Below are 14039 nucleotides of genomic sequence, written 5' to 3'. Positions count from 1 at the left end.
TAGAGTCTTTTAAAAAAATCAAATATACAGAGATCAAGAACAAACAATGGTTACCAGGGATGTGGGGAGGGCAGGAAATGAGGAGATATAGGCCAGAGAATACAAAGTAGCAAATATGTATGATTAACAGGTCAGATCTAATATACAACATGAGAATTATAGGTAATAAAATTGTACTGTATGTGAGATTCATGCTAAATGAGTAGATTTTACCTGCTCTTGCCACGAAAACAAACAGAAGGGTAACTATGTGAGATGATGATTATGTTAATTTGCTTCACCATAGTAACTTTTCTGCCATGTATATGCATCGCATAACATCATGTTATATGCCTTCTTTATACACAATAAAAATTATTTTTAAAAGACACAACCATTAAAGGGATCTGAGCAGAGAAGTGCCATGATTTGTCTTAGATTTTAATGGATCACTATATTTACAATAGATTAGACTTTAGGGAGAAAGGACTGAAGTAGAGAGAATAGGAAGAAGGTTGTTTCAACAATAAACTGCATCAAACAGTGAAATCAGCAGGTCCTGCACAATAATTATGTAAGATCTGAATTACAGTGACTTACAAAGCTGAAGGGATGGTATATATTAAGCATGGGTCAGACTAAGCTATATAGTAATAAAATGAGACAAGCTAAATATTCCAATTAGATCTTCACGGTGGTTGGGGTGCAGTTGATAACCTGATCCTCAGTTTTGCAAATTTAGAGGGTCTTTTGTCAATTCACACATGACAGGCTCTTGAAATAAACTCAAGTCAACCAAAGTCCCACAAGAAACACTATAGACATATCTCACAGAACAACTAGTACAGGTCATTGGCATGGACAGAGACTGATTAAGGACTGAGCTAACCAGGCAGTTTCCAAGGTGCCAATTTATAAGGGTTATGAAAATGTCACCGGAATTATATCAAATTGAAATAATTGTTTTTAACTAGACTCCTCCCAGAGAGACTAGTCCCTGAAGATAGCTCTCCAGTGAACAATGCCGGCAGCTGAAGAAAAATGTTCACAGTATTCATACTCACATGTATTCGTCTGCTCTCTCCTTGACTCTGGGCTGTACATGTGACTCATTTCTTACCAACAGAATGAGGTGGAGGTAGCCCTGCATGGCTTCAGAGGTTAGGTCAGAAGGAGCCTTATAGCTTCCACTTTTTTTCTAAGAACATTCACTCTGAGAAAGCCATCGGCTATGTAAAAAGCCTACTACACTGCTGTAGAAACCACGTGGAGGGGCTCTGAAGCTGTATGGAGAAAGAGAAGGCCCGGACGAGCCTGGCCTTGCAGTCATTCTGTAAGGCAGCAGGCATATCCTGAATGCCCTAGACCAGATGAGTTACTAGCTGAATACCTCTGAGTGGCTAGTCAAAGATCATCCTGCCAAATTCTGCCTAAATTCTGGACAACAAAATCATGAAAAAAATAAAATGATTTTTACGTTAAGCCACTAACTTTTGAGGCAGTTCATTATGCAACAATAGCTATTATAAAAAGAACACTAGTGTATGTGTTTTGTAGGAATAATTTAATAAACCACTTAGAGATAAGACTCCTATACGGCCCGATCATAGGCATAATCACTGAGCATCATTAAGCCAACTTCTAATGAACGAGGCTAGGTGCAGTTATATAACGGTAGAGGATGCATGTTTGGAACCAGACTTTTTAATTTCTTAGGGCAGTGGAGGAGAGAAAGCATTACCACCAGTGACCTTCCTCAGTCTTTCTCCCATAGCACAGGGTGTGAGTCTAACCTGGGATGCTGGCCACCGCTTCTCTTTTCCAGGAGACTCATTCAGAAAAAAAAGAAATCGTATGTCAGTATGTTGTTCTATGAATACTGTATTAATATATAGGGAACAGATATCTTTGTTGGAATTGTGTTTGAAGTAGAAACTAGATGTTTGAGGTGGACATTAGATTTGGGGTTTTTTTAACTTTTTTTTTTTTTTTTGAGATAAAGAATCTCAATCTGTCACCCAGGTTGGTGTGCAGTGGTGTGATCATAGCTCACTGCAGCCTAAAACTCCTGGCCTCAAGCCATCCTCCTGCCTCAGTCTTAGCCTCAAGAGTCACTGAGACTACAGGTATGAGCCCCAGTGGACACTAGATGTTTAAAATTCCTGGAAAGACACAATCCCAACTTCATGTTATAATAACCTATACTGTATGGTCCTAATTGTCTTAGGATGGAAAAATATTTTTCCACAGCTATTGATTGCCATATTTCTAAAAGCTACATGTACATCCATTCTCAATATAGGACAAATAACACATTGCAATTTGGTCATCATTATCTAAGACTCCAAGTGCAGGCATTATTTTATGATTTTCTAAGTCTCCTCCAAGACCATCCCCAATAAAATAAGTCAGGTTTAGCTTTTTTCACTTATGGGATTCAGTGTACACTTATGGGATTCAGTGTATAAGTAGCTTATTAGTATGTAGTATGATTTGATTAGAAAATATATATATTCTAGAAGACATACAATCAGAAGAAAACTTCATTTGGTCTTTGCTGTAATTCCTAAGGACAATAACACTTAACAATATCCAACTTTAAAGGAATATTCATTTATGGTAAACACTATGCTAGATAAGTCAATAAATTTCACATGAAACCCATAAGGTAGATATTATTACAATTTACTTTTTATATCTAATCATATTAGAAAGCTAAGGCTTAGAAAACTTAAATATTCACTCATGGTTAAGTAACAGTACCCAGCTCCTAAGTCTATGTTCTTATTGGTGATTATAACAAGGCAAGACCTGGCTGTAAGAATTTATAAAGATAATCATTGGCCACTAAGAAGGTAACTTTTTTGGTTTAAAACTCTGTCTCAGTCACTTGAACCCGGGAGGCGGAGGTTGAAGTGAGCCAAGATCACGCCACTGCACTCCAGCCTGGTGACAGCGAGACTCCATCTCAAAACAAAACAAAACAAAACCCTGTCTCAAACTTCAGAATATAAGAGGTAGAACATATTTGTGTTGTTTATTATCAACACTGGAAAACTATGAAAATATTAATTTGTATTAGATTACCACATACTTTATTATACAAAATTACAAAGAATTGCTATAGATCAAAAACACAAAATAGTTTATCCCCAGGAAAGCATTTCACTGAACTTTTATACTCTTGGGATAAATATGAGAAAAAGGAACAGTAAAATCTTGAAAAGCATTAGAACCCATTTCAACATCACGTGTGATTCTGGCATGCTTCTCCATTATTTCTCCTTTAGGGTTTTCACAGTATTGATGACATGCCCATGAAAAAGGGGAAAATAGTCATGATTGAAAATATGGATCTGATTTAAATGCTCATGAAAATTCCAATTTCAACACTCAATATTTGGTGGATTTGTGTGTGTGTGGCCAAAAGACATAAATTTCTTTAATGTGAAAACTGGTAAAGTTAGGTTTTTTCATTTAAAAGCGTGTTGAGTTAGCCTCTTCGCTTTCCAACTCAAATATCTTTGAAGTTCCAGAGATCTTATAACAATGCTGAAAATTAATACAACTTATCTAAGGCCAGCATTAGGAATATATTTCTAACTATAAGGCTCATGGAACTAGTTGAAGAAAAACCATATGGCCCAATGATGCTTTGTCCTTAAATAAGACAGAATCCATTATTTAAAAGAATGGAAAAAATAGAGTAGGAGACTTCATCCTTTTTCCATTTCCCCTCACAGATCTGGGGTAATAACCAAAATGAGTGACATTCTCCCGCACAATTCTGCTTTTCTGGGATTCCAAAGGGATGCCTAGCATCTTTACAATCGTGTTGAAACTCTATCTGCCAGAACATAGTAGGATGTGGAGTAGGGAGGTGTTCAGAAGGGAAGAAAGTTGTGCTAGCCTGAAAGTGGTACCCTTTGCCTCTAGTCCCCAGAAACAAAGAGCCATAAGAGTAAGAGCTTGGCTGCTCATTATGGAGGTGGGGGAGGGTACTTTTTGTCATGTGTCTATCACTTTAGCCCTACAGAGAACCAGGCATGGGTGGCAAGAAAATCCTTGAATCATGCTCACAGATTGTATTTTCTTCTAGAGTCATTTCTTATTGTCAGAAAAAAAAAAGAAACTCACAATGAGAGGATTCTTTCCTAAAATTTGAATAAGATATAATTTAGTCTATTAAAAATGCAGCTCTCTTTTCAAAACTTTTCTGTCCAGCTAGGAAAGTTCTTCAGCACCATTTTTGGCACTTGCATTTCTTTAAGCAGCATTGAAAGGGCGAAGAGCTGTGAAAGCAACCAAAAAAATAAAATTAAAAAAGTCCTTTGTAGAACATATTGCACCAACTGCTTCCAATCACTGGTTTCCAATTACTGTCAAACAAGAATTCTGTTGGATTTCTTTAGCTATTTTCCTCTTTATCTTGATTTTGAATTTTTAAAAATGAATAATTTAGAGAGAACTGAAATTGTCATCTATAAATTTTATCATTCCTTCTTTGAATAGTTATGGTAAATGACTTGAAGGCATTCATAATACATGTTCTCACTTTCTGAACAAATTCCTTGAAAACAGTACAAACAGTTATATGCCAACTTTCTAGAAGATGAGATTGTGAATTAAATCATTTCTATATGTGGGAAAATTATACAAATCTACCAATACTAATGGCATGTGTCACTTTTAGAATTAAGGTTTGACTGCTATCTTGATGTAAGTCCAAGCTCATAACCTCTACTGTCAAGACTCTTCCACCAACTTAGTCGGGCCCCTCATCCACAAAGTTTTCCCTACCTATATCACTGGCGAATAAATAAGATGCTGTTATATTGACTGCCTCTTTTTTAAAAATGGAATGTAACAGAGTTAGATTGTTTACATTCAGGTTACTTTTCATAAAAGTTTCACTGTCTCTTTTTGGTAAGAGTCCATGCCACTTGGGTTATGAAATGGACAGAAAAGGTCTGAGTCTCTAGTAAGTCTCCTTATTTCCTTAAGGGAATACTCTCAAGGGCCTTTTTTAGTGAAAACAAGTAAGTTGATGATTAATTTTTATAAGAACTAATGCATCAAACCTCAGAGCCCCTCTTTTCATCACAAGTTTCATTTTCACTGCAGAATTTGATTTGTATAAGAATAGTTTCTAGATAGAGCTGAAATCAAAAAATAAAATAAAATCCATGAAAGAAAAATCCAACCTTGCAAGCTACTCTTTATCATTAGGACAAAGGCTTCTGTCTGGGATTTTGCTCTTTGATGCTTCATCATCTTTCCTCTAAGGAGGGAAATAAGAATTCATTCCTGAGTGCACAGTATTCTGAGCAACTCCTCCCACTGACTATGTGAGTAACAGGGGAGAGAAAGAATTTAGGATTATTTCCCATGTTACTAAAAATTTGAGTTTTTTTTTCATGTATTCAATTATCCTATTAAACACTGAAAACTGGGAAGGAAATGTTTAGAGCAAGGTGTCTTCGTGAAGAGTGCAGCATTTGTTGACATTTTCAAGAAGCACGATGCCCTCAGTGTGAGGAACCATGCCCACAACACAGCCTTTCAAATGTAGCCCTATCTGTACAAGCAGCCTGACTATTTTTTAATCAATTTTATTATTCCTGAAAAACACTCATGTATTTTAGAAAATTATTTTCCACAATTGGATTTTAAATGTGTCTTCAAGAATACTGGTTTCAAGAAGCCACTGTTGAGGATTTCTCAGCACAAAAAATCAGCAAGAATAATTTTTTATCCACCTTAACAAATGTTTAAATAAGTATATAGGCTGGGTGCAGTGGCTCATGTCTGCAATCCCAGCACTTCAGGAGGCTGAGGGGGGTGGATTGCCTGAGGTCAGGAGTTCGAAACCAGCCTGGCCCACATGACAAAAACCTGTCTCTACTAAAAATACAATTAAATAAATAAATAAATAAATAAGCTGGGCAAGCCCAGCTACTCAGGAGGCTGAGGCAGGAGAATCACTTGTACATGGGAGGCAGAGGTTGCAGTGAGCCAAGATCATGCCAATACACTCCAACCTGGGCGACAGGGCAAGACTACCTCAAAATAATAAAAATAAATAAATAAATAGATAAGTATTTAAGTTCAATATCATAGGCTCCTGTTGCTAAGAATTCATTCACAAGTTAGGATGTGTTCCCATCTGTTTTCTTCACTTCCTAGGTCATTGTGAGGCGCCCAGGAGAAAAAGTTGAGTCTGTTAAGGACCTTAATGATTTCTGGTGGGTAGCAATTTTTAACAATATCATGTGTTTTTCAGTGATAGGAGTGTATAGCAAGGAAATTAAGCCAGAAATAGTGACTTCCACTCTAGAAGTTTGCTAGTGTAAAAGTGGGAGATAAATGAAGAACTCAAAGAAGTAAACATAGTCATAAAAACATATTATTTAAATTTCTTGGAGAAGCAAAACTTGGGCTTGATTCAGGTTTAGAGCAGGGTTCTTCTACCATGGAACTACTGACATTTGAGCTGGATAATTCTTCGTTAGGAGGATCTTCCCCATGCCGATGTTGAACAGCATCCCTGGTCCCCAACTAACAGAGGACAGTAGCACCTCCCCATACCAGCTGTGACAACCAAAAGTATCTGTAGACATTGCCAAATATTGTCTAAGAGGTAAAGTCACCTCCAATTGAGAACTACTGGCTTACAGAAAGAAATATTTCCTTAAAGAAATAAGTGAGTTCAAGAAATTGACCTTGGAAAAAAGGTCAATGATGGGGCAGGATTGCAAAAAAGCAGATGGGATCAAAGGCACCTATGTGGGAACTTATTTTGGAGGGGAAAAAGGGGCAATTATAGAAGGGAAAGAATGGAAGCAGAGGTGAAGAGATTTTGAGAAAGACAAGAGGCAGGTTGACAAATTGACTTATTTTAGAAAAGTACAGAGGGGACCCAGGTGGAAATTAGGAGTTGAAATTGGAAAATGTCAATAGCCCATGCTATAAGAGGGAAGTGATCAAGTGTCAAATGAATCGTGGCTTTATGAGAACACTGAGGCTCTATGTACAGAAGAATTCAATCAGAAAGTTCATATGGCTTCCTTCTGGAATACTCAGCCAATCAAAATTATTATGTGACTTCCTCCAGGAGAATTCAGTCTCCAGAAGTGACAGCTGAAGGAACAGATTTTGGTGTTCACCAAAAGTTGGGAATCTGCAAAGCCCACAAGCTAGAAAGTCAAAGGAGAAATTATTTCTGTGATGCTATCAAGAACATTAATTATAATGATTTACAAAAAAAGTAGCAAGGCTCTGATAGATGCTAGAGGATTTGGGAATAAGAGAGGGAAGGGATTTTTGGTTTGTTTTCCTAAGTCAACAAATCTTTATTAAAACCTGCAGTTACTAGGAGGAGGCCATGATGCTGGATGCACTTTCTTTTGGTTTTTTTTTTTTTTTTTTTTTTTTTGAGAAGGAGTCTCACTCTGTCACCAGGCTGGAGTGCACTGGCCCGATCTCGGCTCACTGCAACCTCCGCCTTCCGGGTTCAAGTGATTCTCCTGCCTCAGCCTCCCGAGTAGCTGGAATTACAGGCACGTGCCAGCATGTCCAGCTAACTTTTGTATTTTTCAGTGGATACAGGGTTTCACCATGTTGGCCAGGATGGTCTCAATCTTTTGACCTCGTGATCCACCCGCCTCAGCCTCCCAAAGTGCTGGGATTACAGGTGTGAGCCACCGCACCCAGCCAGGATGCACTTTCAAAGTCGATCTTCTCCACAATTTTCTTGGGCTTCATGCTTTCTTCTTGGCTACAGATGAAGATCTGCCCTGACTCATCGGTGCTTCAGCCATATTTTCTCATCCATATCTTCAGCTGGCTGGCTGTCAAATCCCCGAGCATCTCAGCCAGCAGCCAGCAGTAAATATGCCGGCTGAGTGATATCCATGACATGGGAGACAAATTTTCTAACAGCCTTCAAAGCCAGTTATACCTTCCAAAAGGGTCACGTTTTCATCCAGGGCTTGCCAGAAGGCTTGGAAGTGTCAAGTCTCCAGCAGATCTCCCAGGTACAAAATCTGTTGGATCAGCTGCTTTTCTTGATGCGCTTGGATGACCATGTGCTTGCACAGGGTGAAGCTGGTGTGGCATGGGTTGGTGAAGGCCTTCAGTGGGATCTGGGTGGTGACCGTGGTCTGAAAGAAGGCTGGGTTGAACTAGTACAGCTTCAGGACAGTCAAGCTGGCTTCTAGATCACAGGCATTCTCCTTGGCCTGTATCTCCACATAGCTCCCCAGGGAGGCCAGGTTCTCAGAATTATACCTGTGGATATTGTTGAGCAACTTGCCCACATTCACTCTCAACTACTAAAACATCACTATGACTATGGTCACCTTCCACAACCAGTGCTGGAACAGGGAAGTTTTTTAATGAGAGAGAACAGGTTTTGTAAGAGTGACAATGGAGAGATGAATGGAAGTAATGGTTCAAGAGCAGAGTTTCAAACCCAGATGTCTTCACTTACCAGGTGCAATTAAGAGCCTAGAAAGGTTGTTGGAAAGTAAGGAAGGTGACAGAATTATAGATTTAACATATTGAAAAGGCAATAAACATGTATACTAAAATAACCAAAGAAAATGTTAAGAAAAGAGGTATAGAAAAATACAAATGATGTTAATAAAAATAAGGCCCTTAAACTAAAAAAAAACTTTTAAACTTTTACAGTGTTAACTATGTTGACTTTTAAAAGAAAGAACTTTATAATCCATCATCTGTATCCAAAAATACTAAATCAAAATGTTCTATAAAGTGCCCACAAAATAAACTACTCAAACTTTAAATATGCTTAACAATTTTTCTTCAAATTTGGCTTCCTTTTCATTTCTCATTAGGAGCCGAAATCCTGCCAATGTTGAAATGTATAGTTTTACCTATTTTTAGTTAAATTAAAGTTTAAATACATTTTCATGATTTTTTTCTTTATGTTCCCATGTAAAAAGATCTTGGGCAACCTATTCAAGGTTCTCCTAAACAGGTTAGAATTTTCTTCAAACAAGAAAAAGTTAACCTCACTGTCATTCTTTGGTTAATGGAAGAATTAATTTTTTACATATTTCTGATTCCTTTTATCATCAAGATGGTACAGTGTGGGGAAAATAGCATTTAAATTACTTCTATAAACTCATTTCTTTACATTTAAGTTAAATTACTTTGTCTTTTAACTACTTCTTATGCGGCATTTTAAGGCAAATTCAGGTAAGACATAGCTATATAGTAGAGGAAAGGGCAGACCTCTAAAACTAGGCAGGTAGGAAGGAGCTGGTATGTTACTTCTGTTTTAACCATGTCTATAAATGACCACTAAATCAGGATTTCTCACCCTGATAAATAATTTCCAATTTTTACTTTCTATAGTTTATGCTACAAAAACAAAATCTATTGAATATGCTTTTTTAAGCTACACATTCTCCTCTCCTTATTCTGATTCTTTGTTTTACCTTTCTATCAATGTCACACCTTAAGACTCACCACGTTAATGTTAATCAAGTCTTTTGGAGTATTTTCCATTTTCTCAATTTTTATAAATACCAATCAGTCACTAATGAGTTAGAAGTCATTGTGAATTAATTCAAACTATTGATATAGCCAAAGTATAGAAACAAAAGCAAATCATCTAAACTGACTTACAGCGTTTACTAAAGCTAAACAAATGCTTATAATGCAGAAATGTCACTTAAAGGTATATATTCATGATAAATGAGTATCTATGTCCACAAAAATCCATGTTCAAAACTGTTCATATCAGCATTATTCAGCATGTCTAAAAACTGGGAAGAATCTAAATGTTCCTTAATAGGAAAAAAGATAATGGAATATTGTGCTGAAATAAAAAGAACTAATTATAAACAAATTTAATAATGTGACTGGATACAAGGTAAATGCTTTTAAAAATCAATAGTACTTTCAAATAATAGCAATGAACAATCCAAAAATGAAATTAAGAAAACAATCCCATTTGAAATAACAGCACAAGGAGTAAAACAAAATACCAAGGTATAAATTTAACAAAACAAACGCAAGGTATATATAGTGAAAACTATTAAACATTATTAAAGGAAATGAAGTACAACCCAAATAAGTGGAAAGACAGCCCATATTCACAGATCAGAAGACTTAACATTGTTAAGAAGTAAATACTCCCAGAATTGATCTGCAGATTCAATGCAAACTCTGTTAAAGTTCTAGCTGCCCATTTTTGAAAACATTGACAGTTTGATGTTATCATTCATATGGAAGTAAGGGACCCAGAATAGCTAAAACTATCTCAAAAAAGAACAAAGTTGAAGAACATGCATTTCCTGATTTCAAAACCTACTACAAAGCTATAGTAATCAAGACAATGTTGTACTGGCATAAAAAAAAAGATATAAAAATCAATGGAGTAGAATTGAGAAGTCAGAGATAAACATTCATACTTTATGGTCAATTGATTTTCAATAAGGGTGCCATGATAATTCAATGGGAAAAAATTATCTTTCCAGTAATTGTTGTCTGTAAATTTTGTTATCTACATGCAAAAGAAGATTTGGACCTCTACTTCATGCCTTACACCAAAGCTAACTCAAAACAGATCATATACATAGATGTAATACCTAAAACTATAAGACTCCTAGAAGAAAATATCAGAGTAAATCTTTGTGATCTTGGTAAAGATTTAAATGAACATTTCTTCAAAGAAGCTATACAAATTGGCAATAATAAACACATGGAAGAATGCTCAACATCATTAGTCATTAGGGAACTATAAATCAAAATCCAGTGAGCTATCACTTCATACCCACTAGCATGGCTATAGCCAAATAAGATGGACAATAGCTAGTATTGGTGAGGATTTGGAGAAGTTGAAGCCCTCGTAAATTGCTACTGTAAATGTACAATGGTGAAATCACTGTAGAAAACAGTTTGGCAGTTACTAAAAATGTTAAACATAGATAATGACCCATCAGTTGCACTCCTAGGTATACAGACTACAAAATTAGAATATATTTCCACACAAAAGTTTCTGCAAGAATGTGCATAGCAACATAATTTATAATAGCCAAAAGGGAGAAATGACTCAAATGTCCATCAACTGATGACTGCATAAATAAAACATGATATATTCATAAAATGGAATATTATTCGCAATAAAAAAGAATGAAATACTGATGCATGCTACAAAAAGGATAAACGTTCAAAGCATTATGCTAAGTGAAAGAAGCCAGTCACAAAGGACTACATGTTATGATTCAATTTATGTGAAATATCCAGAACAGGCAAGTCCATATAAATACAGAAAGTAGGTTAGTGGTTACCTGGAGCTAGGGCATATTTGAAGGTCAGGGGGCATATAGGCAGGAATGGGGAGCCACTGCTAATTTGATAATTTGAGATTTATTTGGGGGTTTAAAAACCTTTAAAAATTATATTTTGGTGACAATTGCACAACTGAATATACTAGAAATTGCTGAACTGTGTACTTTATATGTGTGAATTTTATGGTATCTGAAATAGGTGTTAATAAAGCTGCTTTAAAAAAAAAAGAACCAGCTACTGAAACATACAGCATCATGATGATATGATAGCTGCCTTAAAGTTGTCTCGGAAGAAAATGCATATGAAAGTATTTGATAAGTTGCAAATGTTAGTATATTTATTATAACTACATGGAGAATGCAAAATTCACATATTTTTCAAGTGACTATATTTGGGATTTTCTATTTTTTTTTTTTTTTAAGATAGGGTCTCACTCTGCCATCCAGGCTGGAGTGCAGTGGTGCATTCATGGTTCACAGCAGCCTTGAATCCTCTCACCTCAGCCTGGCAAGTAGCTAGGACCACAGGCATGTGCCACCATGCCTGGCTAAATTTTTTAATTTTTATTTCGTAGAGATGAAGACTCCCTATTTTGCCCAGGCTGGTCTTGAACTCCTGGGCTCAAGCAATCCGCCTACCTCAGCCTCCCAAAGTGCTGGGATTACAAGCGCGAGCCACTGTGCCTGGCTTCAAATTTTTCTAATTTAGATATCTGGCATAATAACTCTTATAAAATTATGCTTTGTGCTAATGTAGTTGGACTACAGGAAGGATGTGGAAGAAATAGTCAAGTGGAACTGGTGGTTGTGTTTTTTGTAACAATATTTTTTGCTACATTTCCCAACAAAGATCTCCTTATGAAGATCCACAGGAGAACTTTCTGTATTTTTATATCACTAAATCTCTGGCGATCTTTTTAATTCATGGAAACTGATTATGTTTTCATTTTTAAGATGCCTGTGAAAAACACAGAAAAATGTGTCATCTTGGCAAGGAATAGGGCTTCAGGACATGCATGTTGTACACTGTGGTCACTCAGCTTTATTCTATTTTCCTACTCATATTCTCACTCTGAATCAGTTCTCAGACTGACTTTGACTTGTTTTGACACATTATATATCTTGAAAATCTGTTTTAAATCATCTTTAGAAAGAGATGCTATAATGAACAAACAATAGCAACAACAAAGCAACATAGTTAAATCATTATCCAATTTGCCACTCCTATCTACTACGGAAGTCAAGAACAAGAACATAGACAGCAATAACATAATAAGAAATACCCATATGTGTAAACAGAGGGACCCTGTTCCATGGGAATCACTGAACGAGCTTTTGTGGTGCCCTTTATGCTCATTTTAATACCAGAAGTCTACTGACTAGAATAGAATCCTCAGAGGGACAGGGATTTGGGTCTATTTTGTTTACTTCTCCAATTCCAGCAGCAGGAACAGTGCCTACCTCAAGGTAAGTACTTAATTAAGATTTGTTGAAATAATTAGCACTGCATGTAAAATGTAGCTTTTTACTTCCTCGGGGCCATGGCCACAATTATACCAAAATTCTTTCAAACTACCATGAAAACGTAAGGTATACATGAGTGGTATATAACAGGCAGAATTAAGTGAAAAGTACCTCACTGATATTGACCAAACCAGTTAATATTTTGGCTTTCTTACTGGAGTTGTTTTAAATAGAGGTAACAAAATTGTCTAGTCCAAAATGGAATTTTTCCATCTAAAACACTATTACTCTCAATTCTACAAATAAGATGCTTAATTATTTTTCCTTATGTAAGTGTAATGCATTACTATAAGAAAACATGTAACTTAATTTTTTATAAAATGTCATTCCTTTAAATCAGCCAGTGATCTTGATATTTCAATTTCTCATGAAATATCCATTTGGTATTTCATGAAAAAGATGGAAAGGAAGCTTTTTAAAAAGACATACAAGGATGGGAACACAGAGGAAGAGAGAATAGCAATAAACATACTGTAAGCTAGAAAGTGGGCAGATGAGCAAATACCAATTCAGCAAGCCTAAATCCTGAGTCAGCAACAGCAAACACTGAAAACCAAACGTGTTGCATGCCACAGAACTCTCAAAGGACTCAGAGATGAGCAGCAACAGGCACTTTTGGAAGAGGGTGAAGGAATAGGGACTTAAAAGAAAAATGATTGGGTAAAAGCACTGTAAGAAGCGGTTACTTTCTCAAAACCTCTTTACTATCCCATGCTGCTGAGTAAAAGCTCTTCCTTCACCCTAGCAAAAGACTGTAATAGTTTGTTTTCTGGAGAGGGCAAATGGAAGGACTTTGTACAGGGAATTACAGGCATAGTTGAGAATATAATTTCTGAACCAAAAATGGGCATGAACTGAACATATGCTTACTGGATGCTGAAATTCCCAATCTTCAGGACACTGGGCAGCCAGATCTTTACCCTTCAGGGAGACGACTGGAAAACGCTTCTCAGAGGAATCTAACGAGCCCATGAGTAAATATATAAAATACTAACATTGGTTTGTCCCAACACACAACCTAGCTGACTATCCTAAACTGAAACTAAATGTCAACTGGCCCCACTCTCATACCAAGAGTTTATGGTTAGCTTTTAGTGTATAAGCAAGCAATTGACTTTTGTATATTTACTTTATAGTCTGTGACCTTCCTAAGTTAGCTCAACAATTGTGAATAGTGTTGTTTGTAGATTTGTTAGAATACTATACATAATCAAT

General features: G+C 36.4%; 1 pseudogene; it reads right to left on the bottom strand.

The window, feature by feature from the left end:
- Positions 1–4245: 4245 nt before the first annotated feature.
- LOC115933968 (eukaryotic translation initiation factor 3 subunit K-like) lies at positions 4246–13796 on the bottom strand (annotated as a pseudogene).
- Positions 13797–14039: the final 243 nt, after the last annotated feature.

Source organism: Gorilla gorilla, chromosome 2, assembly GCF_029281585.2.
Source record: "Gorilla gorilla gorilla isolate KB3781 chromosome 2, NHGRI_mGorGor1-v2.1_pri, whole genome shotgun sequence".
NCBI classification, from domain to species: Eukaryota; Metazoa; Chordata; class Mammalia; order Primates; family Hominidae; genus Gorilla; species Gorilla gorilla.
Note: the sequence above shows the minus strand (reverse complement) of the source record. Positions and strands in the feature narration are given on the sequence as shown.